General features: G+C 37.0%; 1 protein-coding gene and 1 pseudogene across 5 annotated transcripts in view; one reads left to right on the top strand and one right to left on the bottom strand.

The window, feature by feature from the left end:
• The window catches only part of Sol1, a 161,017-nt gene that overhangs the window by 131,787 nt on the left and 11,783 nt on the right, over positions 1-17,447 (top strand). The gene's annotated exons all lie outside the window — the stretch shown is intronic.
• On the bottom strand, positions 565-11,601 carry LOC136348948 (uncharacterized; annotated as a pseudogene).

Raw genomic sequence — 17,447 nt, 5'->3', positions numbered from 1 at the left:
GAGTGTGTATACACCATGGCGGAAATGTACATTTCTACTTAGCGCCATCTACGAATGACAGGTGTATTCGACATGATTTTCTTGACACTAAGGTGGAGGAGGGCTTTCACTGATTGAAAGAGGCAATAGCGCACTGCCGCAACTCGTGCTTGTTAAAGAATTCGGAAAAGTCCCTAAACCACTCTAAGAAAAATAGTTTTGCAGAACTTCGGCTATAAACCCACTCATGCGGCAATGTGCCCAAAGAGTAAGCACCATCCGAAGTGAGCACGGGCGTAAGTAAAACCCTGTTGGAATGAATCTGAAGAGCTCCTGCGGGATGTTTGTCTCTTAGTAGAAGCATCCATTACATCAACTCAGCAAGCTTTACTTGACACCAAACACCGATGAACTCTTACGTGCACAAACTGACTCGACGACTATAATATAGTTTATCATTGCGAATTGCTTTAGTCGTGTTCACAGTATATGTTTCGAACTTGTTAAGTTCAAGAAAATTATTTGAACAATGCCCTTTGCTGCTAACGATGCGACTAGGCAACTCAGAGTTTCGTTGTAATTCTGCTAATCTCTACCCCCTATAACAATGTACGTGGTTTTATTCAATTGTCCGTTTCTGGCATTGTCCGTATTTCTTTTGATTTCGCGTACATTGCTGACATGACCGGTTACAACAAATAGCTGACATTCGTGGGAATTCTCTAAAATAATAATTAGTCTTTCTGTCAAGAATTGTGGACTGTTCTGTATCATTCCAAATTTTTGGTCAAATAAAGAGCACGTCATAGGAGCAATAAAATGAATGAATTCTCGGGTCATCCCTGTAAATCTGTAACAGGGGTAATAAAATCCAGATTGCTGTCGAGGGTCTAGTCCAATTTTACATTCCGGTTACTCCCGAATTTATCCCGGGTGCGCTTGACACCATTTTTGTGTAAATAATAAAGCAAGGCAAATGTCGCTGATAAAAGAAAGACTCATGTGAAGGCAGAAATCCTTCCCTTTTATCAAAGAATATGCTACGAAGCATGCTTCAAAAGGCATGCCTAATTCGGTTTGCGTAGAAGCTCGATATTCTTGTTGGAACATAGAAAGATTCTGATTTGCGAAAGGCGGGTTTAAAAAGAGAAAAATTTAAAGAACAATTTGCCTTTTAAATGTCAACCCTTTTTCTGGTTTATGGGGCTCCAATTTAAGTCCTAAATGCTTTAAATGTTTAAGTAAGATTGCGGAAATTAAAGGGAATTATTTATTGTGATTAAAAGCGAGGAGAAAAATTAGAAAATGTTGACGGTTTTTGTTATGGTTTCCTGTGTTAACCAATGATCATTCCATATCCGAAATTCACGTTGAGTTTGAAGAATGTGTGAGGGAAAATACGCCATAGGCGGATGTAAAAATCCTACTATGCAAGTGCGCTTTAAAGCTGGTTAACCGCACGTGCGGTTAGGATTATTAATGTGTTCTATAAGTTTGAGCCAGATTATGTCAAAAAAAATTAGCTTAGTAATTTTTTATGCAGTTTCCTTCATTTTCCCTAATTTTCCATTATATAACAATTTATGTCCTAGCGTCTGACGACGATGACACATTTGCCCGACTCCGAAACGTTAACAAAGATTTTCGTCCGATCCCTTAGTAGTCGCTTTAACTGGGAGTAGGGTGCAGTACCACCGCTACAACAGCCCCTCTTTGTGTGTGAGGCATTAGAGTTATTGTAGCTAGAAGGGCAATAAATGACACCCATATAGCGAGCGATATCATTCTTTATTTTATTATATTTATTATTATGGAATTAATTTTAATTACGTTATAACTCATTTGAATTAAAAAGAAGTAAACCCTCTTCCGATTACCAATTGAAGATGTCATCTACCGTTTTGGTAAAAGTGAGCAGATCTTGCTTAAATGTAATAAATGCCATAAAAATATATTCATCATCCTGTCAAGAATTTTTGGATTCTATACTAAGGAGTGACCATAAAAAAATCTGGTAGCAAGCAATGGACTGTAACCGTAAGGCGTCTATTAAGCCATTCGTTATTTACCACCTGACAAATAGTTAACAGTCAGATACCAGATTGAATCCAAGGCATGCCTCTTTTATTTCGACACCTACTCGAGGCTTTACGAATTATCATCCTTTATAATCTCTTACTAGATTACACATCACCAAAGTTCGTAATAAAAATTGGTTCTTACTAGGTTTTACAATCAAAATTAGTTTACCCTAAAAACGGTAACACATGCACATGCAGCACTTGCAAAAAGTATTACAAAACGTTTACAGCTTTCATAAATTTGAAATAAAAAAAAAAAGCTTAAACACGTATTATTTTATTTTTAACGAGGGTTTAATGCATTGCTTTCGATCTTCAAATTTTTCACCCCCATTCAGTTGCCTCTACTAACTTTTTATTTGCAAATGGATAAGTATCCATTCTCGTATATCAAAGGAAAGGTAATGCCATGGAGGATACAAGGGTATACTCAAAACTAAAATTGGAACTACAATTTCTTCTTTAAAATATAAAGTGAGTTATTAGATACAAGTTAAAGTAACTGTCTGTTACATCAGACAAAATTGAAATTTCTACAATGAATGCTCCACAAATTGTTTTTTTTTTGCAATTTTCCAGTGTTGCTTCTGCTATCAATTCTATTTCGGTTCGAATTCTAAGACGTCAATCATCTTAATTTTATGGTCAATTTTTGTGAACGGAACCTTTTAAATTGCCCCACAAAAAGAAGTCTAGGGGCCTAAGATCTGGAGATCGTGGCGGCCATTCTACCGTGCCCCCTCTACTGACCCATTTCCTAGCGAAAATCCAATCGAGATACCCTCTCAGAACCACAGCATAGCGTGGTGGTGCCCCACCTTGTTGCAACCCTATTTTGTCGGCTACTCGTTCCCCATTTTTTTTTTCATAAAAAATTGAGCAGATTGATGGAACCATTTCGTTTCGCAACAAGTGCAATGATAATGCGTCGGTTAACTTTCCCTCTATGAAAAATTGATGATCGCCGATTGCACCAATCTATACATTGGATTTTCGCGATGTTGTGTAAGCAGAGGCTGGATCTAATGACGATTGTCGGTAGACGAATAGCGACAATTATGTCGATGAATTGAACCATTTCAGCAAAACGTTGCTTCGCCAGGAAATAGAATTCTAGAAAAGCACCTATTTTTCTGAATGTCTTTTTCATGTATAAATTAACAGAATTCCATCCCGCGATCAAAATCTTCAGGCGTTGACTCTTGGGCAAGGGCAGCTTTTTATGGATTCAATTTTTCTTGTTGTAAAAGATTACCTACTGATTTTCCAGATTTGTTAAATTCATCGGCAAGTTTGGTGGTGGGCTGCATAGAGTTTTTATCGACCGATAAATGAACGTCTAATGCTTCATCGCCACCAGTTGCTGTCCAATGTCTTCCCCATTTTGGAGCAGCTTTCACACTTTCAGTTTCTTGGAATTTTTTGTTAATTCGACAAACTACATTTCCATTAATAGATCGGCCTGAATGTTTCTCATTCAATGAGACACACCCCTTCGTAAGTTTTTGTTAATATTCTAACTCTTGCTGACGTCGAACAACTGAATTCAGCTATTAACGCACTCTATAAAAACCAAAATATTTTGTATCCAAAAATTTTTTTTTATATTGAAGACCATTTCGAATTTATACGTTCTAAAGCCATTTTTTCGCTTAAAATATTCAATTTTTCCCATTTCAGTTCTGAGTGCACCGTTGCATCTTTCATCGAATTACCTTCCATTTGATATCCTACACTGCGTAACGTTCCATTTGAAAGCAAATAATTAATAGGGGTAGCTGAGTAAGGGTGAAAATTTTGAACGTCGAAAATAATGCGTTAAATGTCTTTTTTCAAATAAAATTTAACATCTTTGAGCAATTTTGAGATATCGGGTCTGTGACAATTATCAACGTATTGCAATACTTCTTCAAAAGCGCTCCATGCAGCGTGGATTTTTTAAAAGTATGAATGAGGAATATCTTGAAAATTATGCCCTCAACGGAAAAATCCAATAACACTCCTACCATCATATGATGGAGGATCATTGAGGGCATGAGGAACTCACTACTCTTTGCTAAATGCACAAAGGCACCCCAAGTCATTTTTTTTTTATGACGCAGGCATTCTTGCGACATATCGTCGGAAAGCATTTTACGTAAGATATTCAACGGGACCAAACTTTCTGGGATTCCACCCTGAGATGTATCAGATAATACCTAAATATCAAAATCAATGAGTAAGACGCGTCTGCGTAGAATTAAATGGTTTTCAATCGGGAAAATGTGATATGACTGATAATTAATTCAAACTTTTTCGAAATTAAATCAAAATTTAAGTTTTGCCGGCGAACATTAACAATTTTTTATAATATTTATTCGTTATATTCGTGCTCTCGACGCACATTGTTATCAAAAAATAAATAAAAATGTTAAATGTAAAAAATGAGGTGTTTTCATGGATATTTATGAATGTTTTTCTACCGAGGGAATCGTCGAATCCTGTTCATTATCTGAATTTCACTTCGTGCTCTTCTCGCAAATTTTCAATCGAAACGCGGTTCATTCAATTACCGAACGGTTGAAATCTTTTTTTATCAGTGATGTTGAGGAATGTTGCCATTAAGAACCGCAGAAATACTTCGCCAGCGACGCCCTGGAACAAACATTAATCCTTCCTACGTCAGAAAATTAATACAGAAATTTAAAGAAACCGATTCTTTGGCCAAGAAAAATAGGAATCAACCTAGAATATTAGATGAGCTTACCCAAATCGAAGGTCTCGGACAATTTGCCCAAAATCCATCATTGTCTATCCTTCAGGCATCTGTGCTAACTGGACTATCAACACCATCGGTGCGAAAAGTTCTAAAATTACACATATTTCATCCATACAAAATTCAATTTCATCAGTGATTGAACGAAGGTGATCCCGACCGATGAATTGAATATTGCGAAATGATGTAACCTTTGATTACCATCCATCCTCGACTACTGCTAAATGTTATGAGAAAAAGAAGCACTCAATATCCGCACAGGCTGAATATTTGGACCAGGATACTTGAAAGTGATATCATAGGGCCTTTGTTAATTGGCGGTAATTTGAATGACGAAATCCACCGTGATCTTCGAGAAAATGCTATTGAACCATTAATATCAATCCATGAACCAGGGAATCAGCAGGACGAAAATGGCGAATTACCACTAGACAGAAATTTACTAAGATTTTAACAAGATGGGGCACCGTCAAATTTTGTTCTACTCATTAGGTGGTGGTTGGATAACAATTATCCCGCAAGCTAAATTGGAAGGAGAAGAGCGACGGAATGGCCCCCTGGGTCTCCTGATTTTACGCCTTTGGATTTCGTTTTGTGGGGGCACTTGAAATCTCTAGTGTTCAATAATCCAACTAGAAACAATGGAAAAGTTAAGACAGCAAATTATTACTGAGTGTCGTGCAACTTCTAAGGAAACTATTATCAATGTAGATTAAGAACGTGAACGTTGTACGCTTGCATGGAAAATAACGAACCCATGTTACGTATAAAAAATTATTAATATTGTGCGGAAAATTTTAGGATTTCATTTCATTATAATACAAGAAAACTTCAAATTAATTATCAGTTCAGTATTACTTAGTCCTGATTGAAAACCATTTAATTCTACACCTAGAGGTTTTACTCGTGAATTTTGCATTTTAGACATTATCATTTCTATATTTATATTATATCATATATACAGGGTGTTCCAGTTTATAGTAGCAGGTCTTTAACAGTCGATAGAAGATCTTCTCTTTCGATGAACATGTTATATAAATATATATTGAAAACGGCTCAGTTTTTGAGATACAGGATGGCAAACTTGACTTTTTTCATTTTTTTTTAATAATTCACGCAAATATTAAGATACAACCATGAAATTTGATATTTTGGGATTTTTGGGATATTTTACCAACTTTTATATGTTTAATAAATGTTAAAATATTTTTTAAATTCATTTATCAACGTTATTAATATTATTACTATAACATTTAACATTATTTATTTACTATTTAACATTTTAATATTTTGGAAAGAAATAAATACCAAACACTTGTTAATTGTTAATTAATACAAAACAAAGAAGTAATTATATTCTAACTAATCTAAAACTGATTTAGCTCTAATTTAAAGTAAATGTTCAAAGTGAAAACTGTTTAGTCGAATGCAAAGTTAACAAAGGCGTTCAATAAACCTTCGTATTTCAATTAAATGGGTTTCTTGTATGTCCTGACAAGCCGACAAGCTTACCCGTAATTTCAGGTCTTTGCTACTTGCCAGAAGAGTAGCATAAACTCTTTGTTTTGTAAAGCCCCACGCGAAGAAGTCCAAGGGCGTGAGGTCCGGTGAACGTGGAGGCCACAAAACCGGACCACCACGTCCTATCTATCTTCCCGGGTAATTCGTATTCAACCAAGCTCCTATATTTCGTTCAAAATGCGCCGGACAACCATCCAATAGTAATCAAGGCAGTTGTCTAAAACCTACTGGAACATTGTCTAACATATTATGATAACCATTAATCATAACTCCCCCGTGGAAGCAGGTCGTACTACTAGGGACCAAAATTCAAAATATCTCGAAAACAGTGATTTTTAGCAGTTTGTAACGAGAGCACCTTTTTTAGGAAAAAATAAACGGGGAATCCATTTTGATTAAAAACAAGTTGCTACGAGGAGGCACAAAAAAGTTATCGTAATTTAAACATTTACTAGTACGTTGCATATGGCGCCCTCTGTAAATTTGACGGAAATTTTAAATGTGAATTCGGCACTGCAAACAATCCTAAAATGTCAAATTTCTTGGCTGTATTTTGATATTTGCACGAATTATTAAGCAAGAAATGAAAAAAAAAGTTAAGTTGTACTGTATCTCAAAAACTGAGCAGTTTTCAATATATATTTATATAACATTTGCATCTTAAGAAAAGGTCTTCTATCGACTGTTAAAGACCTGCTACTATAAACTGGAACACCCTGTGTATACTGGGTGATTTAAGCAGGTTCGCCTTTATAACTTTTTTGTTTTTAAACTTAGAAGGTTGATATTTGGAAGGGAAGCTATATAAGAATAGAGCCGATTGATTGACATTAATGACGTTTATCTAGCACTTCCGGTTTAACCGGAAATGACTTCAGCTTTCAATGTCAAAACGTAATGCCCTATACATTTTTATTTTTTGGTAATTTTTAGTCTAAAAATATGTTATTTTGAGACTAATATCTCGTATTATCTTGATGGAAAAGTCCGAAGCAACTAAATCTGCTCTCATCAGGAAATTATATTATGGAACGATATTCTCCAAGTACTAACAGCATATAATTTTTTTTTTTTTACTTTTAATATAATTTTGCATTTTTTTATAATTCAATTCGGTTGCATTTTCACAATTGTGCACAATTTCTACAAGTAAAAACATTTTATTCTTTTGTTCTGTCATTTCTTCACTGCCAAAGTATTTTTTTCTAATTTTGAATATTTTTACTAAACTCACGGTCAATTTTTAAATGGACATACGTTCTGTTTGGTATTCAGGAAAAAATAGTCTTTTAGAAAGTCGTAATGAGCTACCATGTTACCATTTGACAAATGGAAAATAACTGGGAAAAACTGTTTTTGTTTAAATTGCTTATAAAAGAAACTCGATAAAACGACAAATTCGTATTTCTTCCCATCAACTCTGGTCTAGAATTATACCTAATACGTATGCCTCAGTGGAGTAGCTCGACGTGAAGACATCCCAAAATATATATATTTTTTTAATGACATATTTTTAGACTGAAATGGCCTAAATTTCAAAACATTAAGAATTTATAGGGCATTACGTCTAAAAATCGAAAGTTGAAGTTATTTCCGCTAACACCGGAAGTGACGGTTTAACCGGATGAACGTCATTAATGTCAATCAATCGGCTCTATTCTCTTATATAGCTTCCCTTCAAATTTCTACTTTCTAAGTTTAAAAACAAAAACGTTACAAGGGCGAGCCCCCCTCTCGAATCGCCCAGTATATTTTTTGCGTAAAAATTCCGTTCTACGCGAATATCTCGGAAACTACTACATTTACGAAAAAAGTCATACGAACTACAGTTGCAGCCAATGAAATTGACTACAAGAAAGATGAATAGGTTTTTTTCCATATGAGGGACAGTTTCGCTTATATATGCTTCTAAAGTTCAAATACAAATCCTTATACAGGGTGTTCCAGTTTATAGTAGCAGGTTTTTAACAGTCGATAGAAGCTTTTTTTAAGATGAAAATGTTGTATAAATTATATATTGAAAACGGTTTAGTTTTTGAGATACAGTGTAGCAAACTAAAAAAAAAATATATATAGTTCGCGCAAATATCAAAATACAACCATGAAATTTGATATTTTGGGATTTTCCGCAGTGCCGAATGTATATTTGTTAAAATTTTCGTCAAATTTACAGAGGGCGCCATATGCAACGCACTAGTGGATGTTTAAATTATGATGACTCTTTTGTGTTGTGTTATAGCAACTTTTTTTAAATCGAAACGGTCCCTAGCAGTATCACCCGCTTCCACAGGGGAGTTGTCATTTGATAGTAAATAGTTTATTTCGTCAATTTTTATATGTTTAATAAATGTTAAAATATTTTATTAATTCATTTGTCAACGTTATTAATATTATGACTATTACATTTAACATTATTTATTCACCATTTTACATTGTAATATTTTGGAACGAAATGAATACCAATACAAATTCTGTAACGGATTAAAAGCGAGGGAAAAAATGTGTATATTTACACTCAACATAATGCGTGAAATCAGGGGGAACTTTGAATTTTTTGAATATTTGATTTGCCGCAAAATAAAGTTGGTGAATAACAATTACAATAATTTTCTTCAAACTTGTAGATTAAATTTACAACTGTCAGTTTACGTCAACTTCTTTTTTTTCTGTGTCACGGCCTACTTTTTAATTAATCCCCTTTCGGGGAGGCATCGGGCGAAAATCACGTGTCCCATTGGTCGCATGTGGCGCTCTCTAGAGGCCACAACTAAACCGTCGATAAGTTCGAATTTCTCATACCCGTAAACTCCCGCATGCAAGACTTCGGGGAATTAACTGAAAGAGCTCGAACGATATCAAGGAACTTTTTTTATTATTTTTTTTCAACTTTCATAGCGCGTATCTGGAAGATTAGACGAGCTCGGCCACATGTTCATAACAACTTTTCATCTTGAAACTACTTGAAAACTCACCCTGTGAAATATCAAACACTTACATGGGGCCGTTGCACACGAGCAACTTGAGTTGCTGATGATTAAATTTTGAGGCGATTAAAAAGTTGCCGGTAAAATTTCACGTCCGCATGCGGGCAACCGAGCAGTTGCCCGAACTGGTTAATCCGCCAAGAGTTTTGTTGAGATACCGTGTGTCCATCCTCTTATTGCACGAAAAAAGACATCGAAACGAAGGTGATTTTAGGTCCATCCGGTTTTAAGCCGAAGACTTTTCAAGGGACAATTTCATCAGGTATCTGAGGGATCGAGAGAGAGTACCCGATAAAATTCTTCAATTATATCCGAATGAGCATCGGGAGTTTTGACTAGTGCTACGAGGCAATTCTCGCCCAATTCTCTAGGAATATTCTTAAAGTCTGACTTTCGGACTAATGGCCCAATATTGGGATTTCGCAGTTAAATTTATACAGGGCAAGTCTTCAGTAACGGGACACAGAGCAACGATGGATTTATGACATAAAAATAGTGCAATTTGCGCTAAATTTGTGTTATACTAAAAGTTGACAGTAAGTGAGATACAGGGTGCCAAAGTTGAGAAATGAAATCAAATTTTCTTTAATATCTCTGGAACAGTTCGGGCTAATTTCACGAAATTTCCTATATGGGGGTTTTTGGAGATGATCAATTCAAATTCATCGACGATTTCAGTGCATCTTCTAGAGGGTGCCGCAATCGACAATTAGGAGCCATTTAAACTTTTTCGTGCCACGGTGTATGTCATTTTGGACTAATCAAATTTCTTTCCCTGCCTTTCCTAGTGCCTTATTGGTGTCGCTAGGAGCAACGGTTTTCGGGAAATTCAATTAAATAACTTAAATCCCCATTTTTTCTACTTGTTGACATGTAACAACATAATTTTTTTGTATCGTTGAAAAAGCACAAAGACAATGTGAAAACAATTTAATTCCGCAGTTGGTCTTCTATTAACATATTTATTTAAGCTCCAAACGAATATTTTAACAATAACAAAAAATTAGAAATTAAACATATCTTCCTGCAACAATAAATGTCCGACGTGTCCACCATTTACTTGGATGCATTTTGCAATTCTTTTACAGAACGACCTCTCTATTTCAAATAGCAATTGTTCATTCCGAAATAATGCGACTGCATTTCGAATTTTGTTTAATCATTTTTCGGGTGTATTTATTGTATTTTGATAACCCGACAATTTCATGTAACCCTATATACAAAAGTCCACAGGATTCAAGTCGGGTCTGCGTGGGGGCCAGGGTATTTCAAATCCACGTCCTATACAACGATTGGCAAAGCGTGTACTTAAGAAATCTCTTAGTGGACGGGAAAAGTGTGCGGCTGCGCCATCTTGCATAAAAAACATTACTTGCCTTAAATTCAGAGACACATCATCAAGAAGGTTCCCTAGGTCGTTTTGGAGGAACTCCAAGTTCAGAGGACCATTCAATTTGGGTGATAATACATAGAGTCCTACGAAATAGTTGTCAGTAATCCCGCACCAAACATTTATTTCAAATTCGTGCTGAAAGTGGCGTTCAGTAGTTAGGTGAGGGTTTTCTGTGTCCCATGAATGTTTGTTACGGTGGTTAATTATATCTCGACGGGTAAAAGTTGCCTCATCCGTAAAGAGGACCTTATTTAAAAACAGCGGATCTTCATTCTGGCACATAAGAAAGAAGTTACAAAATTGCAATCTCGCTTGAAGATCGACTTCGCATAAGTTTTGCACCGGCGTTTTGCACCGGCGTTTTGCACCGGCGTTTTGCACCGGCGTTTTGCACCGGCGTTTTGCACCGGCATTTTGCACCGGTGCAGTTTCTCCTCATGAAAAATTCGCACTACTGATTTTCGACTTACACCTGCACGTGCCGCCATATGCTTTGTACTTATTTCTGTGGTATCAACAACGTCTTCTAGAATTTCTTCTTCTTGCTCTGGTGTAATCGTTTTAGGGCGTCCAAAGGTTTTTTTATGTTGAAATGAGCCGGTCTCACCCAATCGATTTAAACGTTTTAAAATTTGGTTGTTGTCGATTTGGGTACATTTCGAAATAACGTTGACAAGCCTGACGTCCGTTATAATTTTCTTGAGCGTATACGCACACCATACCTCTCATTTCAACATTAGAATAATTATTACGTCTCGGCATTTTAATTAAATTATAAATTTATTTTTATACTTTACAAACACAATGCAGAGAAACTGAATTTTTGTTTGACGTATCTTTGTTTTCGTATGTTATATCGTTCATTTGTTATGTCATAGACTGCTGAGATAAAGTTATTTAATTGAATTTCCCGAAAACCGTTGCTCCTAGCGACACCAATAAGGCACTAGGAAAGGCAGGGAAACAAATTTGATTAGTCCAAAATGACATACACCGTGGCACGAAAAAGTTTAAATGGCTCCTAATTGTCGATTGCGGCACCCTCTAGAAGATGCACTGAAATCGTCGATGAATTTGAATTGATCATCTCCAAAAACTCCCATATAGGAAATTTCGTGAAATTGGCCCGAACTGTTCCAGAGATATTAAAGAAAATTTGAGTTCATTTCTCAACTTTGGCACTCTGTATCTCACTTACTATCAACTTTTGGTACAACACAAATTTAGCACAAATTGCACTATTTTTATGTCATAAATCCATCGTTGCTCTGTGTCCCATCACTTAAGACTCACCCTGTATACGGAAAGCTGGATGTTATCAAACTCTAGATTAACAAAGGAAAGGGGTGAAAGCTACAGCGGACATGTTGACCCCCTTTTTGTTGTTTGACGACAATAGGTAATGTAGTCCAGCTGTGCTGGGTGCATCGTTTAAAAGGTGGGGAGATGCATGGGTGTACGTTACACAACTTCAAATGTTCAAATGTTAAGTTTCGATTCGGACCAATGCAATCCAAAAGAGAAATGCGAATGACATACCAAGGGTACAGTGCAACCAGAGAAAACCAGACAGGTCCGATCAAGTGCATTTTTCTATTTCGGCAACAAAATATACTGCGTGACACACAAAAGAGAACACCCCGTAAATATTGTTTCATTTAAATAATTTTTGGTACGTGGGTTCCTTGCGCTAAAACAAACACTTCACTAAAAAACTGAACGAATTCAATTATTAAAAACCAGAAAAGAAATCATAATTTTTCGGTCCTCCTCAGCGTCTTATATATTCTTGTACACGTCTAGGCATGGATCTAATGAGGTGATTGATATCCCCTTGGGGGATCTCATTCCAGGCTAACTGGATAGCATGACATAGCGCCGCTAGGGTTTGTGGGGGATGGGGTAAATTATGCAACCTTTTACCTACAATATCTCATACATGTTCAATCGGTGAGAGGTCTGGAGATCGAGGTGGCCGAGGTACCAAATTGATTGCATTTTGTTGAAAGAAGTCTAGCCGCATGGGGACGTGTCTTCCTGAAAAACTGCGTTAACAAGAGTTTTCAGATAAGACACGAGATAAGGTTCCAGGACTCCATAGATGTATCGTTGCCATTATCATACTGCCTCTAATGAAAAGTAATGGCGACCTGCTGCTATATGCAATAGCATCCCAAACCACTATCCCAACAGTCTAATGGACATGCCTCTGTATTATAAACTGAGGTTTTCGTTCTTATCCAGTCTTCTTCTTATTGTTGTCCGATAACCAAACAAAATCTGAACCCGTCACTAAACATGATATCCGATTCCGGATTCCAATGTGTCCGTTCTTTGCATCACTGTAGTCGATTTTGACGATGATTTGAGGTGAGAGATAACACAAGATGGGGACGAATTTTCTTATTCGGCGATAAATAGTTCGAATATCAATGGGCCCTCCATACTCAGCAACACCACTAAACCGTCAACGTTCTCGACAAGACGAATCCATCTTTTAGGGCAATAATTCGAAAGCGGCGATCTTGGCGCTTTCCAGTTCCTCGGGATCGTCCAGTAGCTTTCCTTCTGTCTGTTTGCTTTTTTTGGAACCATGGCTGACGATATCTCACTATAGTGTTGACACCACGGTTCAATCGAGTGGCGATTTCCCTGAATGACCGGCCAGCCTCTCGTTGGCCCACTATTTGACCTCTCTTAAACTCGCCCAATTGATGAAAGTTTCATTGCATTCTGTGTCTGGGCATATTTGATTAATTTAAAGGCCCTTTCTAATCATACTACACATTAATAAATGATATTTTGCAGTTATATTATTGATATTTTATTGCTATTTTTGTAGTTGAAAAAACATCAAATTTATGATAACTCATTAATGCATTGATAAATAGGATTGAAAATTTAACCGTTTTTTGTGTTCTCAGACACAAACATTCATACCAAAAATGATTTAAATAAAACCATTTCTGTATGTTGTTCTCTGTTCTATCGCACAGTATAGTTGCCGGCAAAAAGTTGCTTGGTTGGTCTTATTCGATAACACCCTGTGTAACGAAGATCTATTATGAAAAATGATCAACATTGAGCGGCAAATCTTACGCTCCGATTTAATTGCGATAGAGCTTTAAATTAATTATCCATTCTACTACTTGTTCCTGATTGAAAACCATTTAATTCTACGCCTACGTGTCCTCCTCATGAATTTTGCATTTAGACATTATCAAACACTTTCGAGGGCAGAATTCCAGACACTCTGACACCGTTGAAAAGTTTATGGAAAATTCCTTCTGACAATATGTCGCAACCATGTTGGTACCATTAAAAAATTACTTTTGGTGGCCGCAGCGCCTTTCGTAGAGCTTAGTGAGTTCATCCCCCTCCCCCCTCAATCATTTTCCCTCATATCGATGTGTTTTTGAATTTTTTCATTGCCGGTATAATTTTTCAAGATTTTGCATTTGTACTTTTAAAAAGCCCACCCTGTGTGAAACTAAGGGCAAATTGTGGCAAATTCGATAAAACTGGAACTCTAAGACAATTTGCTGCGCTTTTCATCCCTTGGTTGCAGTTCAATGTACCTACATAATCTATTACAAGGCACATTTCCATTAGCATCAGTTGTCAACCAAAGTGCACCGCAAACAAAGGAGATATATTGTGCCAGCACCGTGATAAATAATTATGTAGATACGCATACCAACAACTGCATGATCCAGAATCGCGAGCTGAAACTTTGGCAAAGTTATGACGCACGCGCCCGGTCCATTGGAAACTCTCCATTCTCTCCCTCGGCCGTTCAAGCCTCTCTTCTTTGGAAGTCCGCTGCAATGCGTTAAGCTCCAGCCGGAAATATTGCAGTTTCCGCGCGGGAAAGTTGATCGTGCCAAAGTACTCGAAACTATAGTGAAGATGAGAGTCATTTACGCTTATATTCCGGTACTGCTGTTGTGGCGAAGTTGGGGATATGAAATGGGCAGGGAGAGAGGAAAAGGTAATTTTTTTTTTGTCTCAAATTTTCTGTCCTTAGCAACCCCTCTTTCCAAGAATTATTGGCTCTCGGTTGCACCTTTTAGTGGAATTATTAAGGAGCACTCTTAAGAGAGCGTAGAGGTAAAGACACTCAAGACATACGCGGTCCTAAAAATGTACTTAAAAGAACTTCTCCCTCAGTATAAAGAGTTTTAGTGCGGTTTAAAGCTAATATGTCCGTGTACTTTTCTCTTTAATAAAATTCCTGAAAATAAAATGAAATAAGGCGGAGAAGTTGATAAGCAATTTCCCTTTAACGGTGGCATTTCCACGGGCGTGAAAACTCAGAAAATAGTTTTTATGAAGTTAAATTCGCCCATTGCAACGAGCGTTTCTCGCCAATTGCCGGGGCAATTTCTTTTTCCAATTTAGTACTCCATATCTTCACTCATCTTCTTGGAGAAAAATACTCCTTTCAGCAGCTCCCCACCCCATTTCCTTTCACTGCTTATTTGCTGCTTACATGGCGCCTCACACTCCCAGGATCATATTTTAAATTTCCTCAAAAGAAACTGTGTATAGTGACATCAAGCGCAAGGAAAATAAAAGCTGCCGGAACATAAATCTCTTCTTTAATTAAAACCATTAACTTTTATATGATTTTTAACCAAAAAATATAGCGACAAAAGTCCACATGTTTCTTTCATATCTGAGCTAGTGAAAAGTAGATAAGAAAACATCAAATCGCCCAATTACCTCCTCCCTTAAAAGTCATTTATCAAACTCCCTAATTGCAGAACTTCATTCAGACTTCGCGAAGTAACTTCCATTATGCACACACACAATATCTTAATACGATACTAATTGCTGTAGTGAATAATAATATGGGGAGGAAAGTTCAGGCTTTTTTGTCTAATCCTATTAGATAGCGGCTTAATCTTGACGTGCACCTCCGGTAATTGTGCAACCTTGATTTATACCATCCAAAAGTGGAGGAGGTTCAAGACTAATTACTTTCCATTAGAGAAAGAATGGCTGCAGACTGCAATCTTCTTTTGGAGAGTTTATTATTGGGCTTAGACGAGGGGGGTTCATCCGATAATGCATGACTCGAACGGGACAGGGTAGGGGGAATAGTGGTAGGTCCGACGTATTTCTGCGATTTGCACATTGCGGTGAATAATAATAAATACAATGCATTTAACATTTATGCTCAGCATTCTCTGCTAGCAAAGCTCGGACACACGTAAATTCGTCATTCTGTTAAAAAAAATGTCTGCGGAGTCTGCATGTCGGGTGTCCCGAAAAGGTGACAATCTACAACCACATTTTTCTTGAATATGATTGAATTCTAAGAGTGGAAAATTGGATTTTCATTTCCCGTAGGTTGAAAATATGCAGAGTGTTAAAGTTTAATTTCAATTATATTTCCTCAATCGTCATATTGCGAAGCGTTCGGGAGGTACTGAATGGTAAATTTGAGTTTCCCTAAATCGACACGATGATATTTTTTGAGACAGAAATCCAATTTGCCACCCTCAAATTTCTTGACACTAAAAGAATCTGCGGTTAAACAATCGGCCGTCTTTTCGAGGACACCCTGTAAAAATCAACATCATACTACAACAATCATCAACCAAAAGCAGAATAGCTTTGGTTTCGTTTTTTCCTCAAAATTGCTTTGAACCGAGATGCTTTTGATCATAGACATGTAGATGAACCAAACGCATCTTCTTCTTCGGTCGATCGCTGTTTCGGTCATGTCGACTCAAAAATGAACCGGTCCGGGTGTCTGGGAGGCTAAACGTCACTTGGGGGGCTGTCTGTCGTACGGAAGTCTTCGCCTTTAGAAAAAACTTGACCTATAATCTCGCAGAAGAAAATCGAAGCTCGATTTTAAGGCTTCCGAGAAAAGCCGAAAACTGTCCCAACTTTTTAGGGCAACTTGGGAGGCCTTGAGTTCCGCTACTATTAGAGATAGAAAGGTGCACGGGCAGTCGCGATGCAGCCCCATAATCCAGCTTTAAAAAAGTTTATTAGGTGTACGTAGAAAATGTTTCATCGAAACAGGCTCGTTTCGAGATTGATTTCATTCGATATTCTTTATTTTGGTATCTTACACCTATGTTGGGGTATGAAAGTGCAAACAGAAATTGACTAAATTCATTAGAAACAAATCAACACGCGGATTTACGGAAATTCGTTACTTCGTCGTCACGCAAGAGCGATGGTTTTTGTCAAGGAGGCTTTCGAAACAAAACAATAACGCTTCGGTTGTCAGTTTTATTGGCGTCTCCGCATTTCCTTTTGTGTCGCTGGCGTCAATTAACAAATTTCGCCTGAAAATATAGAGAAGAATTTGAAAAGTTTGTTCGCAAATTGACTATTAATTAAATAGAAACGTAATGAGTATCGTACGAGATTATGCCCCATTGAAGCAGATAACAATCGCACCGTTAAATTCGATTTTATTTGACATTACGGGGAATATGGCGTCGTTTCCGTTCGGATTTCCAAAGTCGCACGATCACGGAGCAGCATTCCCGCCATGACAACGATGTTCTACACTTATTGCTAATTCGCTATCGAAGTTCTTCAAAGGTAACTGTTATCCACATCAAACTTCTCCGCTTACACGCATTAATTCAGTTTTGCATGCTTTGTGTAAACTCTCACCTCGTACAGGGTGTCTCAAGAAAAATGGGCGAAGCTCAAACTCAGTTATTTATGAGCGGTGGCTATTGCACAATTTGGAAAAAATTTTT

Source organism: Euwallacea fornicatus, chromosome 36, assembly GCF_040115645.1.
Source record: "Euwallacea fornicatus isolate EFF26 chromosome 36, ASM4011564v1, whole genome shotgun sequence".
NCBI lineage: Eukaryota > Metazoa > Arthropoda > Insecta > Coleoptera > Curculionidae > Euwallacea > Euwallacea fornicatus.
Note: the sequence above shows the minus strand (reverse complement) of the source record. Positions and strands in the feature narration are given on the sequence as shown.